This window comes from Corvus hawaiiensis, chromosome 4, assembly GCF_020740725.1.
Source record: "Corvus hawaiiensis isolate bCorHaw1 chromosome 4, bCorHaw1.pri.cur, whole genome shotgun sequence".
NCBI classification, from domain to species: Eukaryota; Metazoa; Chordata; class Aves; order Passeriformes; family Corvidae; genus Corvus; species Corvus hawaiiensis.
In genome coordinates this window covers 35,625,034-35,648,546 of record NC_063216.1, presented here as the reverse complement: position 1 = coordinate 35,648,546, position 23,513 = coordinate 35,625,034, and the positions used below count along the sequence as shown (strand labels likewise).

General features: G+C 40.3%; 1 long non-coding RNA gene across 1 annotated transcript in view; it reads right to left on the bottom strand.

The window, feature by feature from the left end:
- The window catches only part of LOC125324572, a 154,950-nt gene that overhangs the window by 79,043 nt on the left and 52,394 nt on the right, over positions 1 to 23,513 (bottom strand). The window contains exon 4 of the long non-coding RNA XR_007203039.1: positions 6,218 to 6,308. This is a non-coding gene — a long non-coding RNA (uncharacterized LOC125324572). The remainder of the gene's footprint in view (positions 1 to 6,217; positions 6,309 to 23,513) is intronic.

Below are 23,513 nucleotides of genomic sequence, written 5' to 3'. Positions count from 1 at the left end.
CAATTCTCTAAAATATATTTCTAGTGAGTAATTTTATTAAAGAGTAAGTTCTGTGTGACCTTTTAGGGATGTGCAGCAACTGTGAACTGAAAATCCATCTTTTTGGGTTAGAAAGCTCTGGTGAGATATTAAGAGAAGTTAACATAGGAGTTGAATAAACAGCCTCCATTTTGATGCACTGCTATAAAATATATCTTGAACTATGGGCTAGGTTTGTAATTTAGGCTTTCTGCAGCTTAAGAATGGCACTAATGGACTATAAAACTATATTAAAGCTGATTTAGATTATGCAGTTTTATAATAAATTCAGTTTTGAGTTAGCATGAGTAGAAACAAACCTATCTCTCACTTCTTTCTTTCTGAAGCCCTGTGGCATAATAAGGGACCAGGGCGTGACATGAGAGGTGGCCTAAACACCAAGGTGGGCTTGCACCTGCAGAGGAGGTAGGTCAGCAGAGATCCTCTGCTGCTCCTAAAAAGGCATGTTGTTTATGAAGCTCACAAGTTCATCAGATCTCATTCTGGGGCCCTTGAGGTATTGTATCATAGAACAGTGAGTTAGCCAATATTGCCTCACTCCATATAATATATAAATAAGGGAAGAAACAACCATTGCAGACATATGGTTTGGTCTTCTGCCGAATGCAGGCTGAGAACTCCCTTGAAAACTTAACATCTCTATGAGATTTTCACCAAAAGACAGTAAAACAATGTCAGGCCTCCATTTGGCCCAATAGATTGTTATTTATTTCTACTGAAGTCGTATCTGGAAATTGCAACTGAGATAAGGTGTCAGGCAATGTACAAAAGGGCTTGAGTTGTCTCACCTAACTCTATCTGTTCATAGCTTAACATCTGGTTTAAAGTGTTGTCATTAGGAAGAGGTAATGAGAATATTGTTCAGAGAGCAATTAATATTATTCCAGTCTTAGACAAGGAAAATGTTTCATCCCCTGAAGTGCCTCTCTCTCTTTCTCTTTATTAAATGTACAGGGAGCCTGGAAAACTAACTGAAATGAGATTCTTACTTTTCTAAGGCTAACATATGATGAAATGGGTCTCATTTTACTGCATGTAAAAACTTACAGTCTAGATGAAGTAGACCACAGACAGGAAGGACAGTAATTATACAGAGATGAGAACTGATTTCCCTAGAATAAGACAATTGCTTTGCCATATGATTAGTCCCAGGATCCTTTGGCTCCTACATCAGTTTTTTCTGGGCAGTGTCATACAGTAAGGCCTAACAAACACAGTAAAAAGATTCCTTCCATTTGTTACCCGCACAGCTAGGTAGCAAGATGAGCAGTCAGTTTTCACAAACATTTCTACACAATTTTCAAATATAACTTGCTCCTTTCCAGATAAAATAGGTGGAACAAAATGAAGTACAGTAACTTGATATGTTTACTGCATTGTTGTTAAACCTTTACTATTACTATGTAGGATTTTCAAAGTAGTCTCCAAAATCATTTCCAAAAGGCAGTTCTATTGCATTGGAAAGCATGGAAAAACACTTAATTAATCCTCTTGGCTCTCCGCTTTCTCAGAGAATATTTAAATTTTAAAATACAGATTTTCACTGTGTGGGCCAAATTCAGTCTCAAGGCCTCACCTGGAGCTTACTGAAGTAAAAAAAAAAAAAAAAAAGAAAAAATAGAAAAGACTCAAATTTATTTCACTGACTCCTAAAAGAGACTCCATGTGTTTTCAAAAATTCACTGTGTTTTTTTATATGAGCAATCACACAACTTAAAGGGCAAAAATTTCCTAAACTCTTGCCTGGTTCCATAAGACACAATTTGTCATTGAAATAAAACCTAATAAACAATTAAAAAATGCATGGAACTTCTTCTCCCTGTGGCATCAGATAGTACCTTTGCCAGACAACACAAATTTCCTTGTAGAATGTTAGGGAAATCTAATACTGTTGCTGAATGTGTCATCAAACTACTTTTTCAGGATTGATAAACAGAAGATTGAAAAAGGAACAGTGAGAAGTATTCATAGAAATATCAAAAATCCAAAATAGCTTTATTCACCCACGAAGGTATCTTATCAGTCAGAATGAGTACTCAAGTGTGCGCTGAAGACATAACTTCATTGATAAAAACAAACAATGTGTAAACAAAGGTACAGAAATGTTATCAATGAATGATAGGATTGTATAAATCAATTGTGTGTCCTTGTCTGGAATACCAAGTTCAACAAAAGAAGCTGTAGCAGAAATAGATAGACTTGTGTGGAATATGAATGAACAATGATACAGAAAACATAGATTTTGGGCACATTAGAAGAGAATGTGTAATATAAAGATACACAAACAAACCCACAAACACATAACTGCTTACTGAAAACACAAATCGCTTTCTGGCTTACATAAAACAGGAATTTCCTCCAGCTGTACTTATACTGCTGTAGCATTTGCTTTCTCTAAATTTTTTAGTCATGTAATTCATGTAAGATTTCTTGTAAGGAAAGGAATTTTAATAAAACATATAAACAACAAAAAAATCAAGCAAATATGGTTGAATATTAAGATTGCAAGTTTTTATCAGCAGCATAGCTTCAACAAGATGTTTAAAAACTGTCTGCATAGTTTACAGGTAGTGTTGTCCAACTCTTTTTGGTTTTAGAGGTCTGGCCCTGAGTGAAAGCTTTCTTAGTCATTTCTGGAACAAAGCCGAGTGCATGTGAGAGGTCTCTGGTAGCAGGCAAACTCATTAAGGAACATGAAATCAGATCATTTCAGTGCTGTTCTCATGGTGTCTCAGATTTGAGCATACAAAAGAGTGCAATGTGTTTCAGCTTATGCTGGTTTGCTAATATTGGCTAAATAAGTATCTGGGTATGGAAATATCAGCTTTCATTGCCTTTATCAAACTACAGCCCAAGGGCAGTTTGGAGGATGTCGGCAGCAGGGAGGAATCCATTACAGTCTTTTACACATCCCTTCCCTCAGAACCTGTGACTCACAGCTCTTGTTTTTATTTTCTCCTTCACAGCAGCCAATTTAGAGATAGGCAACCTCTGATCCAAATGAAAGCAGCTATTTCTAGCTGTTGATTGCATTTAGCTACAGTCTTATGCCGTTTCCCTCAGGCAAGAAGTCTCTCAGCTCTGTAGTTAACACTGGTGCTTCTCCCCTGAACTCTGGCTCTTGCGCACCTGCCCTGGAGCTACCAGCGGGATCCCAGGCTCGATGGAGAGGGGCCGTGCCACAGCCGTGGCGACAGCAACCAGCCTGCAGAGCACAAGGCAGAACAGCTGGTGGGAGGATCCAGAAGCACCCTCAGACTGCATGAGGCTGTGGCTGCACACCTCTCTGGCAGCGCCGGTCTTGCCTTCCCGACCCTGGGACACAGCCCCGCAGCAAGGGCTGGGCTCCAGGGGCACAGCCAGGGGCAGCACCTGGCCAGGACAGGCTGTGCTATGGATCACAGGGGCTTATCAAGGGAACAGCCCGAGGTTAGGAGCAGACCTGCCGGGATCGGGGTGTTTCTTATCCTTACCTACACACAGACACGTATCGATGTCCGTATGCTTATGTGCACATAGCCATGCATACACGTACATGTGCACATGCTAAAAAATGGGGTTTGTACAGAATAGCTCTGGTTTCAGCCTCCTCTCACAAATCACCAAAAAAGTGGGTTAGGAGAATTTAGAAATTGCAACAGCATTTTGTGGAGGTTTTCTTCAAAGTTTTCTTTTTCTATCAGTATTTCACTTAGGAATTTTTGGAGCAAAACAAAACCTTCTATGTTATTTTAAAAACAGGGATAAAACTCCAGTGCTTTAGATCAAACAAAATTTCATCCAAAAAAGTCAGGGCTGTTCCCCCTTATTACAGCACCTAGAACACTGTGATACAGTTTGTGAACTCAAGAGGAAAATCTGGAGGGAAAACCACTCTCTCTGCTCTACTATTTTTTTTTTTTTTATTACTGCTTTGTTGTTTTGTATCTCTGTTTAATCTAAAGAAAACTCCTCAGTATCCCTGGCAGTTTCCTAATTTGTTCAATTCTCCTGCCACACTGAAACATACAGATCCCTCCCTTTCTCCTCCCATCCAAACTAAATGAAATGTTTAGTATTTTCACTTAATTAATTTTTGAGGACTGAGTTCTTGGCTTATCTTCAAAGCTGTTAATAGATCTAGATCTAAATCCTCCCACCATAATGGAGGGTATTGTTTAAATATGAACTTTTAAATCCAAAAAAATTCTCAGTCTTTTTCCTAATGTTTTTAAGGAATTTAAAAGACAAAAAAGTTCTTTTGGCTAAAGTACACATTTTTTTAAATGTGCTTTTGCTCTACTTTTCCCTTTTTAAAAGAAAAACTGGAAGGAAGAGAAGGGGGTCATAAGAGTAAACAGCAACTATAAAGTTATATATATAGAAACATTTCAAAACACGTTTCAAAAAAGCCCCCTTTGTAATGTTGATGAAAAATAAAAGGAATGTCTGCCTTCATTATTTGTGCAAATGAATCAGTGAATTTTCTGAAAATATTAGGTGAATTTTAAATGGATACTGTGGAACATTTCTTATTTCTTCTTGGATTTAGTATGCTGTGGCAGGAAGAGGGCATCAATTGACCATTAGTTAACTGTTTCCACCCCAGCACAAAACTAGCGGAACCATGTTTAAATTCTCTTTTGAAAGAAATTGAGAAAGTATCTTCATAGCCCTGGAATATTCCATCCAGCCTTTATCAATAACAGAACATCTTCATTTTTGACTCAAAATTACCTTGTTCCACTTTTTTTTTCCCAGTGTTCTGTGACAGCAACCTATGTTCTTCACAAGACCTGACTTTTCCACATTCCAGGCTGTCCAGTTCTTTTTTGAAAACTGAGTTGTTGGACTGCAAGACGATAAACACCTATACTAATTCAATTTGCATCTGGTAATGTCCTTTTATTTTTAGAAAGAACATGCTTCTTCTCATATTGTTATCTCATAATTCAGTAACTGCCTGCCTTTGGCCAGTCACAAGAGCTTTCGGCTGGTTGCTTTTTTTTAGCAAGGTTTGGAAATGGATGCGAGTAAGAAAGGACTTCTGTCTCTTCATCTGCTGGTCCCACCCTTTTTGTAAAATAAAGGCCATCTGGATTTTATTTTGCACTGAAGAATGTACAGCATGTTCAGAATTTTTTTCCATGTGAGAGACAGCATTCAGTTACAACTGCTTGGATTGTAAGCCTGAAAATGTTTGTGGCAAAATACCTGGCTTCAAGTCCTGCTTTCTAAAAACAAACGTGAGCTAAGTCTGATCTTGTGGGTGAGGGGGAGGAGGGTGGTATATGGCATGTTGGAGAGCCTGAGAGTTCTGAATAACCCACTATCGGCCATTAATGTACTGCCCTGAACTGCACGTGGCCCATCTTAATGACATATCAAATCCCATAACCCTGTAGCAGTCCTGGTGAGAACAGATCAAAACCTTAAATAAGAAATATATCAGCTTTAAGCTGGGGGAAGAAAAAAAGAAAAAAAAAGGCAGCTAAAAAGGAACTTGAGGAAAGCATAAATTTAGTCTGTGGTGTAATGTGTACTCAATACGTGCTGGCAGAGAGGGTGGGGTTTGTTATTGTGAACTTCTCTGATTTGCAATAACAAATTTCCCAGCAACTGCTGCCCTTGCAATCATCACCATCATCATCATCATCATCATCATCATCATCATTCAGAAAGAACATCTGGTCTCTGTGGGAATAATGTGGATATAATATAGATATGAGACATTTTTGCACCTGAATTTTTATATGCATATACTTCAGAAAACTTGGTTTTAAGATTGATGGTGGCTTATATGGAAGGTAATGCCTCTTCTAGGAGCATGACACGGCCCAAGTGAGTAAGAAGGGATGCATGGTCATGTCATGCTCTTTCATCCACAGCATGGTAGGCTTTGAGGTACAAAGAGCCCTTAAGGGCTTCACTGAGCCAGCCTCTGCATTTCCTAACTATCTAGGGAAAAAGAGACCTTGTTAATCTACCAGCACAAAAGAGTAGCTCATTATTCCCCTTTGGAGACAGGGCAAAATTCCATAATCCTAAAACTCAATCTAAAAGCAATTCACAAGATTATCCCATATTCTGTGAGGTAAAGGACCAAGTTATGCAGGAAGACCCAAGCAATAGGCCCAGGTTCAGTATGAAAGGATGATGTACAGCTACGTCTGGCGCAGGTATTTGCACCCAAACTTACCTCTAAAATAAAGCACTGCTCGCAAGTGGGAGGAGGAAGGGATGGTTTGATGCATTTCCATTCTCTCTTGAGCTTTTTCAGGTTTCTTAAGCTAATGAGAATTAAAAAAGGAAAAAGAAAGAAAGATAAACAAAACATGCAGTTCAAAATTAAGCATTTCAGAGGTGGAGTAAAAATTTCTAAGCTAGATGCATGCTGTACATATTTGCACAGTCCTGGAGAAACTCCCAAAGCAGCAGCGTAGAAGAACTGAATGTGACAGGCTGAACTCTCCTACACTTATTCCTACTCCTGCTCTGTGTGTCTGTAAGATAGTCATAACATATTTTTATGCTATTTGCAGCCATTTAAAATCCAATTGTTCGGTTTGCACTGAACGTTTAGGTTTCTCCCTGTAATGAAGAGCAAAAAAGGCATCTCTGTAGGGGGATTGTGAGACAGGTGTCTGAACAAGACAGGGTCTGTTGCTGTCTGGATATGGATTTCCATAATGGAAATCTTGGCAACTGGCAAGCCAAGTTATTGAAATGCTCAGGAGGATTCTGTCACAAAGATACACACAGGATGCAGGACTCATAAAAGAGTTCAGGAAGTTCAGCTGTTGTTGATTATAAGATTTCTTTTGCTTTTCTCAAGTGTATATAAGCCAACAGATTTAAAACCTCTTTGTTTTCCTTCAGCCACCACCTAATGGTACATTGCTGACATTCATGTTTCACACACTGTTCACATAACTTGTTTTTCAAACTGCATAACTTGTTTTTCAAACTGCATCACTTGTTAAGATTGGGTTCACCTTCCCTCAGTCCCACCCAGAATGGAAACAATTCTCCCTGTATAGAATATTTCCATTTCTCCCAGATGATTCCATTTATTATTAATTCCATTATTTAATGTTATCAGTCATTGAATATCTGTTTTATCTCTCGCACATATAATCACAATTATTACCAGACTACATATTTTAAAAGTATGTTTGATCTGTCCCTTCTGATGTGTTTCACAAAATTGCTGCCAAAAAATACTGAAGCAGTTTGTGGGAAGCTACAAAAAGTTCAGCCTTCACAGCCTGCTTCATTAGGTCTAAGATTATATTTTGATTCTAAAATCAAAGAGTGCTCACTGAAATGCCATCAATCAAGATAACAAATGAATTTTTATATGCCATATGTTCTCCAAGTGGAATTTTAATGAGATATTAAAATGTGTTTTAAAGCTCAGGTTATACACAAATATCTTATTGTCAAATGTGTCAGTGTCATGCAAAATATTTGACTGAGTCAAACATCTACATGAGAGTTTACGGGTTGCATTAATGGGAAAAGTCTTTTTAAGGCTAAATAGACCCATTCCCCTGAATAGAATTATTCTTTTGTAGAAGCCACCTCTTTTAATACTCAACTCACCTCTTTTAATAGCAAACATTAACATTAACCAATGACTAAGCTAGTGCAGATTCCTGCTTTTTTTCTGTGAAGAGTTACATGCATTATGTTGTATTTTATAGGCTCATCACCCTACCACTTTTGTCTATTCCAGTATTAATAGCTTCTCCTTTAGGCAATAATATTTTAGATATGGTTTTCTGTATCTCTTAGATAAAATTGGCCTTTAATCTTATAGAAGCATCTTCATTTGCTTCTTATCTTTGTGCCTAGCCATAATACTAGCAATTCATTGCCTATTTCAAAACTGGGGTTATTTATTCATTTGGGGTATTCGAAACCTGTAAAATGTTGTACCACCATCATCTCACAGACTTCCCTTTCCTGGCATTGTTAAGGCTGATGGCCTTCTGGTTATGTTAGAGCTCCCAGGTGGTGGTCATGCAGCAAGCAGGGCTTGCACAGCACCCCGTGTCCTGCTTCCAGCCACAAAGGGTATTTAATGGGGATCCCACAGTTCCTGCAATTACCCAGAAGGAGGCAACTGTTGTCATCTTTCTCCCATTTGTTGTAAGCTCCAGTAGACAAGTGTGGGAACTGGATAGCATCCTTTTGTGTACTACAACTTACCTCAGCAGATTTGCTGATGACACCAAGCTGAGTGGTGCTGTTGACACACCTGAAGAACAGGAGATGCCATCCAGAGGGACCTGGACAAGCTTGAGAAATGGGTCCATGGGAATCTCATGAGGTTTAACAAGACCAAATGCAAGGTGCTGCACCTGGGTTGGGGGCACCCCCTGGTATCAGCCCAGATTGGGGGATGAAGAGATGGAGAACAGCCCTGCCCAGAAGGACTTGGAGGTGCTGATGGGTGAGAGGCTGGACATGACCCAGCCATGTGCACTCACAGCCCAGAGAGCCAAACATGTCCTGGGCTGCATCCAAAGCAGCGTGGGCAGCAGGGCCAGGGAGGGGATTCTGTCCCTTTGCTCCACTCTGGTGAGATCCCACCTGCAGTGCTGCATCCAGCTCTGGGGTACCCAGCACAGGAAGGACACGGACCTGCTGGGGCTTTTCTGTGAGGAAAGACTAAGAAAGAGAACTGGGATTGTTCAGCCTGGAAAACAGAAGGCTTAGGGTGACCTAATTGCAGCCTTCCAGTACCTGAAGGGAGCCTACAAGAAAGATGGAGAGAGACTATTTATTAAAGAGCATGTAGTGACAGGACAAAGGGGAATGGCTTCAAACTGAAAGAGAACAGGTTTAAATTGGATATTAGGAAGAAGTTCTCTGCTATGAGAGTGATGAGGAACTGGAACAGGTTGCCCAGAGAAGCTGTGGATACCCCATTCCTGGGAGTGTTTGAGACCAGGCTGTATGGTATTTTGAGCAGCCTGGTCTAATGGAAAGTGTCCCTGCCCATGGCAGGGGGGATGAATCTTTAAGGTTTTCTACAATCCAATCCATTCTGTGATCCTGTGATTCTATCGTCTTACAAAGAGGCTGTAGAAGTCATATGAATCATTGTATTTCAAGTTGTGCAGTCTTGAATAAATTTTCTCACATGTTCTTAAAGGATCTCAAATAATGCTACAAGTAAAGCTAGGCAGGAATTTGTTTGTTTATAGAAAAATATAAAATTTTTATACTTTTTAGAACCTGAAAATTCAGCAGTCAGTTCAGTGAAGCTCTACTGGGAAAACAAGTTCTTAGATTCAAGCTGGAATTTCAAGTGGGGAATGAAAGGAGGAGACAGACTGAAATAATGTTTACTGAAATAAAAGATAACTTGGTGTCAGGGCATCCCAGTTCAGATCTGGGGGCTGAATCATGGAAAATGTGCCTTTCTTCTTGATTTGGGGATTATTTTCTTGGTTTGATTTAGTTTAGGGTGGGTAAGAGGAATTGTTTGTTTTCTTCACTGAAAACTTTCATTTAGTCAAGAATTTTTTATTAAAGCAGGGTAGAAAAAAACAAAAAGAAAAAAAAAAAAGAAAGAAAAGAACTCCCTTGTACTGGAAAGCTTCATGGGATGTGAAAATTATTTCATGCTTAGGCCAAACAGTAAAACCTGGCAAAATCTCCACAGCTGCTCTTGAGTGTCTCCCTGGTGCTGGGAGTCAAACACATCAGAGGGAAAAGAAGGCAGCATGAGTAACATGATGAATATTCATGTCCTGGATGTGGGTCTTGGAGTCAGCAGAAGTGAGTTTCTGCCAGACGTGATGGTTCAGCCCAGACGAAGGAGACTTTCAAAGGATCCTGTGGAAAATCTCTTGTGCTCCTACTTACTGAAAGAGTTCATACCTCTTCCAGCTGATGACTCAATAAAATGATTTTTGCTTTAAATTTACAAAGAACACAGCTGGGTTTAGTGTGTGTGTGTGCAAGCTCGTAGATGTGAATGAAAACAAGCAGGGAGCCCAAATAAATATTTTTCTTCATCCTTTGAGTGACTCTGAGGTGCTTTAGACATTTATGATGCATTTTTTTTCCTGCTACTAACACAGCTAGTGCTATTGGCAACCTCTAAATTCAAAACGAGTTTTTTGCTTCCTTTCTTCACTACATGCTTGTTATTTATTGTTAACCTGTGAGTGCTTTCAGGCCAGTAAGACAAAATCTTAGTGAGTGTGGAAACAACTCTGTTGGCTGACCTCAAGCAGCTTCCACATCTCAACATGTGCACAAAGACAGCCCTGAGCAGGGCTGGCAACTCTTGAAACTGCAGAGCTTCCTCAGCTTTGCCTGGTGGAGCTCTGCCTTTCCCCTCTGCTAATCATTTCCTGCTCCCTCCACTGCCTTCCAAGTGTGTGGGCCCAGAAAGTACTGGCAGTCCCTCAGTTCATTGTATGTCTGGGCTACATATTATTTGCATTACAGTAGTTGCAAATGTCTCCAGTTGGAACCAGGGCTTGTTTCTTTTCTTTTGCTTGTTTTTTTCCTTAAACATTGAACAAATAAGAATGAAAAGTTTTCGGTCTAACGAGATTGTAATTGTGAGCTATGAGAGTGATTATGACAAAAAGATCCTGTGAAAAAGCAGGGAAGGAAAAATAAGAGAGACAGCAAGTGAAAAAGTACAAGTTTGGCTTTGGTCTCACACCTGCTCCTAATAGGTTTTTTTTTAACACATTTCTTAATTTTTAGCATGCTGAGCCACTATTTCTTATGAACTGATACCAACAATAATGCTAGAATCATTTGATGTGTGACACCATGGACTGTAAGCAGAACTGAGAACCATGCTTCACCTAAAAGTGCTGCCCATCACATTATTCTTATTCTTGCACAATTGGGAGAAAAACATTTGAGGAACTTATTCTGTGACCTTCCAGACAAAGTGATCTCATGTATTAACTATCGCATGCTCTTTATGCACATGGAGATAATGACAGGAGCCAAAAGAGATCAAAAATGTCTCAGGAAGAAGAGGCAGAAGAATTTACCTTTCTGATCTGCCCTCATAATCTTTTCAGACATCGATAAAGGATCAGAAAAATAAAATGTGCTCCAAAATGTAATGTATGGTGAAAAACTGGTATCTCAATAAAAAGTTTGATTTTCTCAATATGATATTCTACCTTGTAGTGGTAACAGTGCAATCCCCCTTTGAAAAGCATGGAATGTATCATTGTATGTAGGCTTTGCTAACCTTACTGGGATTGTTTTAGGATAAACTGAATAAGAACCCACTGGTCACTTATGATAACAGGATCAGAAGAGGACCAAAGAAAGTGTAGTGGTTCAATTAGCTGAAAACTTAAAAACTTTGTGTGTGCATAGACATTGCAAGAATAAAGAGAGAGAAATTATACTCTTGCAACATGATAAAAATTCAATTTTTTCCTGGCATAATGAAGACTTACTAAGGTATATTAATATGCTAAAAAATTACTAGAAGTAATTTTAGTAATATTAATTGTTCATTAAGGACAAGTGGGGGAAATGAGGAAGGGTGATTTAAAATCACAATGTAAACCTGACGAAAAAAGGTTAGCAATGGAAAGGGAAACAAACTTGGGGACTACAGTGAAAGACGAGGCAGACCACCATGAATACCTATGGAGAGGATGAAGCTTTATGTAAGCAGCCCATCAACTAGACAGAGTCTGTTTGGCGGTTTTAGTCCCCCACTTTGTCACTGGGAAAATAAACCAGCAGGATATGGAAAGGTAGTAATTCTGGATGTGCTGGAAGCAGTGAGAAGGAAGAATTCAATGAAAAGAATAGATGAGAATAAAAAGTTGTAGGTAACATGAAAATCACAGTGAAATTGTGAAATCCATAATATTTAGAAAGGAAGGGAAGGGAGTAGCAAAAATGCTAGTGAAATTCAACATGCAGACTTCATACATTCAGAGACTGGAAGATAAAACCATAAAAGAGACAAGAAACAAACAAACAGAAAAATAACAACAAATACATAAGGAGAGACAGCAGTTTCCTGAACAGTAGAGACTTGGGCATGATCTATCTCAATGTGGAGAGGGAATGACAAGCCTAGATGGAGACCTCCTGGTTAAAATCACTGTTTTTTCAACAATCTCAAGCCTAAAAGTGTCACAATAAGAAAGTGGAAACTAACCAGATTAACAAGGATGAGTACGAAAGAAGAGCACAGGCATGTGGGGACATGAGAAGAAAGGGCACTGTAAATGAACAAAGAGATGTGAGTCATAGTCATTCAGTAAGAAGATTAGTAGAAAGAGGAAGAGGTAACAGATGAATTAAGAAAACTGAAATGTTTAACCCCTTCATCAATAAGAAGGTCAATGACAATCATGCAGACATCATCTTTAACCTCAGTAATACAGGAATGAGATCTCAGGTTAGAATAGGGAAAGAAGAGTAGAGAAGAGTATTTACGTAAGTTGAATTGCTTTAGATCAAAAAATTTGTAAGAAATTTGCCCTAGGGGACTTAGACAACTGGCCAAAACTGTCCCCAGGGACATTGTTTGCTATCTTATGCAATATGAGGAGAGCACATGTGGGTCCTGAAGAACGTAAAAGGCAAACTTTGAACCAGCTTTAGCTGGAAAATGAAAATAAATATGACGTTAGTGACCACAATCAAACATTGCAACTCTCTCCCTAATATTTTGGCACATTTACTATCACTTACAATCTAATTTAACTTCAATACCTTTTTCAAAAGGGCTGCTTCAACTCAATCAGAAATGACAGGGAAATGTGTGAAATCAAGTATGTAGAATGGAGAATTTTTTTCTAGGAAACTATCAAATATTTGGGGTGTTGCAAAAGTGAAGAAAACAAAATCAGGGCAGTAAGTCAATGCAATGAGCTAATCATTCTGTCTCCATAGAAACAACAGTGTTTAAGTAGTACTCATAAAGTACAGGGTATATTTTAAGATATGTATCATTGCTTAATGCAATGAAAAATGTAATGAAGGGTGATTCATCTGAGATGGCAATGCAGTGTTTGGAATATGTGGGCTCAAAAATAACACCTAGCACTATCTCACCCTTTTACAGCCCTTCTTGATCTTGCAGCTAGTGACTCCACTCTTCTCCAGACAAAACACAGTAGCATTGCCAGTATCAGCAGACCTGTATTATCTTTCCAAAGAAGACAGTAGATAAATGATAAATAATGATTAGATTTTTGGAGATCAAGGTTTCTTCAAGTCTTTGGTATTTCTGAAATTCCATGATAAGAATAAAAAAGTCCTTAGAATGATCTCTATTCCAGTTTCCTTAAATATTCTTTTTGCCTTTTTCAATTTTCTAAATTAATTGTATTTAAAAATTGAGTTACTATAAGATTTGCTATTGTAAACACTCGTGTCTTGATATCCTATCTTTTCAGAGTTAGCTGGTTATTTACCTGTAGTTAATAGAAAACTAGAACACTGATATTCTGGGACATTACTTCTATACCACACAAAAAACTAGAAGTGATTTGGAGTTTCAGATGTAAGACAAGGAAAGCTTAAGCTGCAGAAGTATAACTTGTTTCCTAGTTAGTGAAATGTATTGAGCTTTTTGGTGCAGGCTGCAAGTCTAAACACTCCAAGTACCTCTCTTCTAAGAACGAGTCTTTGAAAAAATTAGTGGTTCTCTGAAGGAATACATATTGCCTCCTCAGGGTTTCCAAAAAGGCTACATTAATGCAGAGGAGTCACAGAAATGAGAGGGGCTTTATGGTAGCTACGGTTGATCAGCAGAACATGTTTTCCCTTTACAAACATTTCTACTCAACTCAAATTACCTTTTTTTTCCTTTTTTAATATCACTTTAGGGACACCACATGTTGTCAAAAAATTCCGAAGTATATTCAGAAAGTAGCTGGATTTTAGCAGAAACCGTGTTTTGATTTCAAGTTTTGAATATTCATAGCAAAATAATATTGATTTTAAGGAGTCCATTTTCCTGGTATTTTTGCCCATTTAGTTGAGCATGTTTGTTTTGACAGAAAAAAAATTCTTCAAATACGGACAAATTCTATTCAATGGAAAACCCATTCTTCTGTTGTTTATTCCTTTACCACATTTCTTAAAAAGGAGTATCTGCATCTTTCTGGGTGTTCTGGCATTTCCCTGCTCTAGAAGTCAGGGAAGGTAAAGACCTTCGAAAAAGTGACTGGCTTCTGAAAGCCAGTGCTGCTAGCTCAGCAGAGCACCATACAACACATGCCACCTGTGAGTGCAACTGAGAATGGCCCAGAAGTGATTTGAAGCTGCCCTGTATGTCTCCCCCACACTCCACACTCGAAAGTTCCTTTGTGTGTAGCTTTTTTCTGCTTGCAAACAGCAGGACTAACTTGGTGCTCTTTGAAGCACAAAAGCAAATGTAGAGGTCAATGACAACAGCCCACCATCTCTGCTTCACCCAGCATGCCCTCTGACAGCTCTTGGCTGCTGCTCAGTTGGGGGCTGGAAATGGTCCTATAAAAAAATTGGGAAGTTTCTTTGTTTTCAGAAAGTGGTGAATTTTATCCTCTTTCAAGAAAACTTTTCCAATCATACCTTCCCCCAAACCGGGATGCTGTTTGTAGGCAAGGCCTGGTTTAAATACACCGTCCCGATCCAACAAACTATTACTGTATATTTTACCTTTCGAGGCCACCTTTTGTTTCATAAGGTATCACTCCATAGCAGAGTTCAGATAAAATATTTTATCTGGCTTAGGTAACTTTCCGAAGTGTTTGTTCTTTAGTATTAAACCTTGTCTGATAAAGGCAAATAGAAAAATCTACATGTTTGTGTGTATTGTACTTCTTGTATGAACTTCCTTTGACTGATGTTTGTATGGCTTTATCTAATGTAAGCCAAAGGCGACAACTCCATTATGACAGAAAACCAACAACTGCAGAAAGAGATAGCAGATTCCTTCTAGCAGTTTGCTTTGATTCATGAAAAAAAGCTTAAATGCATACATGCTGATCTTGGAAACATTAAAAATATCTTATTCAAGTTCAAGGTACTGCTCCATATTCATAGCAAATAAGTAAAAAGAAAAAGCAAAGAGTTGCAAAGCCCAAATGAAAATCAAATCTGTAACCAGAAGATCTGCTGATCATCCTTCCCCCAACCATGGGCAATTTTCATTCACCTTAAAAAATATATGTGTAAATTCCATATTCTCAGAAAATCTCTGATGTCCAGCCTTTTGTCAGAATGAGATAATCTATTTACAATGACATTATCACAGAAGACTCTTGCAATTACAAGGGTTTTCAAGAGATGCAGGAATTTGTGATGTCCCCAAGTGTTGCACCTTGGGGTGGCTTTAGGCAGGAAGAAAAGCCTGAGGCTGTTCATAATACTTAGAGAGAAGAGGAAAAATAGATTGGTTTTAATTCTTCATTTTACCTGACAAGATAACCTGCATCTCAAAACAGTTGACATGTTTTTCATCACTGATCACCTGTTGCTGACCCTCAGTTCCACAACTCCATATAGAGCATTAGGAACCTTTCTGGTTTCCAGCATAATTTATCATTCATATTCTGAGTGCCTTTATCTGTTCATTTGGAGGATTATCCAACAGGTGGAGGTAGGGAAAGCGTGAACAAAAATGACAACTCCGAGTAGTGAGGGAATCAGACTTGCATACAGCAGCACAAGTCCTGTGGGAATTCTCTGTTTAAAGGATGATGAAGGAGATAAGATGTATGTAAGATATAGGACTAAGTAGGTTCTACTAGAAGACTGCCTGCAGAAACTGGCAGTCTTGTCATGAAGTCCAGCCTGCAAGATCTCCACTCCTCACACATGCCACTATACCTTTTCCCTAAAGAAGGTCCTTTGACATCTGTCCTTTACAATGTTCTTTTTCTTGAATGAACTGATGCAAAAGTTGTGGGCTTGTCAGTTGTTCACTCATTTAGACACCATTGCACATGGAGTTTCCAACAGGCTGAAAGGCAGCTTGGTTTGTATAGGCACTGGGAGGAAGTTTCCTGGTGCAGTAGATAAAGAATACTCACCTCAAGACTCTGAATCAGCCCTTGGAGGTGCCTTCCTCCCTGCACAGGTCTCTGATATCAGTATATGATAGCCAGATGTCTAATTTAGGCTGCCACAATCAAGTTGGCACTTATATCTCAAGCACCACAGTAATGAAATGAGACAGCTAAAGTGGCAAAGGAAAATCTGGCCTAAAACCTATTGAGTAGCAACACAGTATTCACATACCGTGAATAACCTGTCACTTAATGCATTGCCCAATTTTGTGGGAAGAGAGACATCCCAGTGCCTTCCTATGGATCCACACATTTTATATTTTTAGAATTACTCAGTCCCTTGAGCCTCTCTTTCCCAACAGTTAGGAAATTCTTCTTGGAGGGAAAATATTCACCTTCAAATGCTACTCTTCAGCCCCTCTCTAAAACATGTTCAATGCTTAAAATATAGTATCAGTCCTTCACCTTTCCATAGATGCATCTGGGTGACATGCCACTCTTCAGAATCTGTTTAGCTTCAAGACATGGTTCTTACATTACACAAGTGGGCTGGTTTTGGCTGGGGTAGAGCTAATTTTCTCCATAGTAGCTGGTACGGGGCTGTGTTTTGGATTTGTGCTGATAACACAGAGATGTTTTTGTTGTTGCTGAGCAGTTCCCACACAGTGTCAAGGTCTTTTCTGCCCCTCACACCACCCCACCTGAGAGAAGGCTGGGGGTGCACAAGGAGCTGGGATGAGACACAGCCAGGACAGCTGATCCCACTGACCAGAAGGATATTCCATGCTCAGTACATAAAGCTGGGTGAAGAAGGAGCAAGGGGGTGGGGGGCATTCAGAGTGATGGCATTTGTCTTCCCAAGCCACAATTATGTGTGATGAAGCGCTGCCTTCCTGCAGGTGGCTGAACACCTGCCTGCCTCTGGGAGTGTTGCAGTGGGGATCCTGCAACATGCATATTCCAAACCAGGAGTCCCGTGGAAAGGAAATATATATGGACAGACAGATTCTTGATAGCTGTTTTAGAGATGTTTATTTCTCCAGCCGCATGGCCGGGGCTCTGCTGAGGAACTGTTCCAGTCACGGGACCAAGGGTCCTTCTGCCCGCGCAGGGAACACAAACCAACCAATGGGAACGAGGCTGAGCAGGGACAGGGAAGCCCCGTGTCTGTGCCCTCAGGGCCCCTCTCCCAGGGCTACACGGCAGGGGAGGGACCCCAACACCTCACCCGTTTTATTTTAATAAAAGGAGAATGAAAACAACTGGATAAACATAACAAGAACAGTTTCAAAACAAAACAAGCCACCCTCCTGAGTCTTTAAATGTCCAATCAGATTCTGTGGAACATCTTAGGGCTGACAGAAGGGAGACAGAACTCTGAGCATGCTTTGTGGGGAAACTGAGGCAGGAGAGAGTTTAACTTCTTCCCTCCCCCTTTTCATCCCCCACTCGGCATTGGAAAGGGATTTTTGGGGAAACAACTGGCAAAAGCATGGTTTTGTGAGGGAAACCATGGGTGAAAAAACAGATTGGGAATACACTGGGGGTAATAGGACATAGGGTAAAAGGGAAAGGTGGGATTAGGAAAGGGAAACTGTAGGGGGGGCTTACAATGGAGATATTGTCTAACATGACTACGATTTTTAGCATATATACTGCCTTTCACAGAAACACCATCAGGCCCAGTGACCTGCGATGCTTGTAACCCTTTTCTCCCTAGTACAATATTAAATTCCACCACCTCTCCATCTCCCAAGCTTGGGATGCATTTTTCAGGGTTATTCTTTTTAATAGCAGTTCTATGCACGAATATGTCTTGCTGGTTGTCACACCTTGTTATAAAACCATAATTTTGCTTAACATTATACCATTTTACTATCCCTAAGGTCTTAGTTACTATGATCTTTTCCTTTTTCCGAGTGGCTGCTGTTTTCTGTCTCGCTGCGTCTTTGCTCTCTCCTTCGGTCGCTCCCGTGTTGGAATTGTCGGGGCTGCTGGTGCCTGCGCGCTCTTCCCGGGGTCGCGTTCGGGGCTGCGCGGGCCGGGCCGGGCCGTGCCGCTCAGTTCTCCGTGCGTCGCCTCCTCTGGTCGCAGCTTCGCTGCTGCTGCCAGGCGCTGCACCCACGTCTCGGCCGGGCCCCCGAGCGATGACCCCCCCGCGCCCTGCTCCAGCGCGCGTCTCGGCTGGGCGCGGCTCCGCTCCACCACCACCGCTGCTGTCCGCGCGCTGCCCCTCTCGGTCGGGCGTTCACAGGGCTCGCTCCACCACGCGCTGCGCGTGGCCGGGCGGGCACCGCCGGGTCCCGCCGCTCCCATTGCGCCTCGCTCCGCCACCGACACTGCGGCTCGCGTGGCTCCGCCCGCGCGCGGGAACTGCCTCGCTGCTGCTCGCAGAGCGCTCGGTGCACGTGGCCTGGGCCGCACAGTCCCTGCGCCAGGCTTCCCTTCGCCAAGACACAGCTGACATTGCTCAACCGTCTCGGTAACTAAATAATATTCACGAAAATATTCTTCCATCGGCATATATTTTGACTCCAGTATTAACTGTGTCCAAACGGTTTTCCAAAAGCCCTTGGTAAGAATTAAATCCCAAGAAACATAGAAAAAGTTCTTAAACAACCATGCCAGGAAGTGTTTCAGTTCTTTTTGAGCTTGAATCAAGCTAAAATTCACAAATCGTTGTTCAAGAATCATTTTAAGTTTAAGATAAATGTCCATATGCGGCTCTGAGAGCCAAGAGTCTTCCCACGGTTCCTCCATAGTTTAGATATGGAATAGCAAAGCAAAACCAAGAAGAGGAATCCAAAGTTTCCAGGGTTTACTCACACAAATCAGTCGCTTAGGGATCGGGGATCGTTCTGCTCTCAATTCTCCACCATTATGTTGCAGTGGGGATCCTGCAACATGCATATATCAAACCAGGAGTCCCGTGGAAAGGAAATATATATGGACAGACAGATTCTTGATAGCTGTTTCAGAGAGATGTTTATTTCTCCAGCCGCATGGCCGGGGCTCTGCTGAGGAACTGTTCCAGTCACGGGACCAAGGGTCCTTCTGCCCGCGCAGGGAACACAAACCAACCAATGGGAACGAGGCTGAGCAGGGACAGGAAACCCCGTGTCTGTGCCCTCAGGGCCCCTCTCCCAGGGCTCCATGGCAGGGGAGGGACCCCAACATGGGAGGTGGTGAATGAATTTCTCGTTTTGTTTGGCTTGCATGTGTGGGTTTTTCTTTACCTATTAAATTGTCTTGACCTCAATTCATGAGTTTTCTCACTTACTTTTCTGATTTTCTACCCCATCTCACTGAGGGAAGAGTGAGCGAGAGGCTGTGTGGTGCTCATTGCCAGCTGGGGTTAAGCAAAAACAACCAGTGTACACAAAAACAGTTACTAGGGAGTATAATTTGTCTGGCATGCCCACCACAATTATGTACAGCTGCTGATGGCTGAAAAATATTATTAACAAATAATCACAATCCATATTATAGAGGTAATGATTTGTAATAAAGTAAAAAGTAAAAAAAAAAAATGGAGATCAGCCCTCAGCCTTGCTTACATATAATCAAGCAAGGACTCAGCCTAAGCAGTGGGCAATATAATTTTAACTCATAATTTCTGAAGAAGCCAACCACACTATCTTACATGACCATTTCCTAATTTTAAATATAGAGACAGATAAAGAGTCCAGCTTCTTATTTTTTAACCAATTAAATGAGTAGTTCTTCAGCACAGTACACATAGTACCTTTCTGCTAAATGTCTTACACCAATTAGAAACTTGGTTTTAAATGGTTGCTTTATTAATTTCCCTGAAATGTCTTTGCAGTTCATTTATGAGTCTACTTAAATAAATTACTATCCATAAAGTCAGTGCAAGCATGGAAGGAAAGTGGAACCAAAGTTGTCAATACATGAATTGACATCCACTGACCATTATATGAATTTGGATTTGCTTTGGGTTTTTTGGGGGTTTTTTCTAACAAATATGCTTCAGGTTCTTTTTGTTTGTCCCAAGGCTGCTGAGCCTTGAGGATATGTGAGTCATATTTTGATGATTTCTTCATTGTGTCTGGGCAAAAATAATACTCTAAAAGAGAAAGGCAAGAAGAAAAAATGAACAAGAGCAGTTGGAAGAATGAAGAAGTGAAAAGATAGATATTGATAGATGTTGCCAAATGATCAATGGTCCCAGCTGTTCTCAGAGTAAATCCCATTCAAGCAAAAGATCTTGGTAACAGAAGGCAACCTGGGCCCATAGCACAGACAGGAGCAGAAAGTGTAAAAATCATAATTGCTTTCTGTTCCATAAGTAAAGGAGCAGCAGTAAACAAGGCTGAATATCGGAAGAGATTTATGGAGGGAGGAAAAGGTGTTGCAGACCTTTCTTGCTCAGCACTGTTGCCAAGCCAGGAAGTTACTCTTGACATACACCTCTCTCTCACCAGGAGGCAGGAAGCTCCCACCTGCCAGGAGGAGAATCCATGAAAGGTCCTTGAGGCAAGACAAAATTAGTGAATTATTTTGTGCTTTCCCACCAGTCACGGCTCGAGAACTGTTTATCCACTAAGTCCCTGCATGCGCTCATGTGCCCCGTACTTCGTATTTCAGCATCAGCTTCCAAGACTGGAGTTCATCTACTCTGTCTTTTTTTTTCCCTTTCATTAGCCTCTGGATCCCCTGATGATGGCTTCTTTGCAAACCAGTGCAGTTTTAAAATAGCAAGAAATTAAATTTCAATTTCTCACACAATGGCAGGCACATCCTTTTCTACTCTGCTGGTGGAAGAAGAATAGCAGCTGCCCCACCAGAACAATAAAACTACTTTCCAGCTCTCTGTGACTGGCTGTCAGTGAACAGCCATGCATAAATATAATATATGGAGATCCCAGGGGTGGCATTTGTCGTCTCTTATCAGCTCTGCTGCACACACCAGAATTTGATAGGACACTTAGAAGGATGATAAAAGCTACTATCAATCTGTCTAAGTAGAAATAATAAGAGCAATAGTAACAATACCAATAGATTTATGGAAAATCAGTAGCTATATTATTTTAATGCTCATTTAATTATTCATTTCTAAAATCTTTCCTTCTTCTCCTTAAGATAAGGACAGCTAAGATAGCATATCTGAATTTTTTTATTAACCTGGCAGATTAATGTCCTTTCGTATGCCTGAAAAAAAGCTAAAAATATCTTCTAATTAACTTTAGAAAAAAGGAAAATAAAAATGAAATTAAATATAGTCCTCCAAAGTAACCTCTTGAGCCCTTTTAAACATCCACACCACAGTGCACATTCACATTCATATCTGGCCTGTCTCATACCAAGTATTTGTAAAGCAGTAGCATACATAATCATGCTAGAATTATTTTGGGACTTATTACCACTGTAATACTCTGGTGATCTGCCTGGTTCCATATCCTTTCTCAGGCAATGCTCTATGGCAGATGTTCCAGAGGAAAACATTAAATTCCCCATAGTGTACTTGACACTTGTGTAATATTACTGCTTGAGGGGAAATTTAAAATTTTTCCAGTTGATAATCAGCTCACATATATTGAAGTATGAGGACAGATAATTGTTATCCTACCCAGTGCGACTGCAAATGATATTTTTATTCCTGAGCCTTCTTTTCTGAATCCTACTGATTACTTCTTTTCAGTAATGTGACCGTGAGTTCCCACGGCTAATGTGTTGCATTTGGTTTTGATCTTGTGGATCTAAATGAGCAGGTTTCAGTTTCATCCATTTTTCTTTTTCTCGTATTTCTGGTTTTCGCACAAGTGCAAGATGAAGATTCCAGCTGTCCTCAACTGTCTCTATAACATGGATCATTTAATATGCCTCCATGGCATCCATTTCTACGTCTTCATTCCTCAAAATAAAAAGGTTGTGTAATTAAATAAATCTATTCAAAAGTCACGCTGTTAGATCTTTCCTTTCAAAACCACCAGTAACCCAGACAGGTCTGATCCATCTTTTTGCAATTGAAATGAAAGCACTATATGAGGACACAGTAATAACAGTAACTAACGACAGCAGTTTGGTCTTTGTAACTATACCTGGCCATTGTCTTACACAAGTTGCTCTTGAGTAAATTAACAGTGTTGACTTACAATTTTGCATGTCAGAAGGCTGCATGGTGTTTCAATTCCAGCTGGCCTTAAAACCATGACCATTCAGAGAAGCAGTAGCAGCTGCATAAACTGGTCATTGCAATATTTTCAGAATTGGTTCTACAGGTATAAACATTACTGCAAAGTACACAGAGAAATATGCTGTCAGTGGAGGACACCCATGTCACTCGAAAACCACTGGCAGCTGGAGGATCAGCCTCTCTTCTTCACTGTGGTGCTCGGGTAATTATCAGCAGAGACTCTCCTTGCACATCTCTGAGACTGTGTGACTGCAGTATTTTAATCCTGAAGGGATTTCAGGAGCACTTCCAGTGAGTCCTTCCATGCCATAAATATATAGTTGCTGGTTTCAGATTTCCACATGCTGAAATCCATTAACTGGAAGAGATATCACTTGGATAGATACTTCTGTGGAAAAATGTGTGCTTTGTGGACAAGGTCTGGTGATATTTGTCCAGTAAAAAAAAGCTTTTTAAAGCTTGGTTATCCAAATTATTTCCTTTGTTTAGAGAGGAAAAGAAAAAAAAAAGAACCCCCCCTCCCCAAGATACAGTTCTGGATTTTTTTATTACACAAGTTTGATGGGAAACCAGAAAGCACAAATTCTACCTTTCAAAAGGAGAGGAGAAAAAATAAGGTCAGCTCTGCAGATCTTCTTGATGTATTGGGCAAGGAAATACGCATGAAGCTTTAAAGGTAGGAGGCATAATGAAGCCTCATAGGGAATAGAAGTCAGTAGGGTGCACGGATGCTTCCTTTCAGAATGATACCAAGGGGGTTAATGTCTGGCCTGGTGATAAAAACCTGGCATCTGTTACAGAAAACACAATGAGCATTGTTGTCATTGAGAGAATGGCTCTGTTTTTCTTGGCATGAGTTACTCTTTGGAAGCTGTTTTAAAATAGAAAAGAAAAAAAAATCTCACTCTTCAAACTTAAAAATAAAGGGCTATGCCAGAATCATGTTCTCCACTGTATTTCTAGGACGTGTTACTGGTTCATTGTTCTGACAACAGGATTTACTTACTTTAGATGCAAATGCTGCTGAAATGCACAGCAAACTGTACAGACTTTGACATAGGCACCAACTACCGTGTTGAATGTGCATATGCTCAGAAATACAGGCTAAGTCTTCCCAAAGGCTGGCTTCAGGCACAAGGCGCTAGTCCTGCTGGGTTTTCTCCTCTGCCAGTGGAGAGACTGACTTCCCCAGTGCAAGATTCAGACGCACACAAATGAAGAGCCTCTTCAGACTGTTCCTAGATAAGGATCTTTTTTTTTTTTTTACATTGTAGATTAGTCCATAACTAAAGTTCATCTTTGTAGATTTTCCTTCTAAG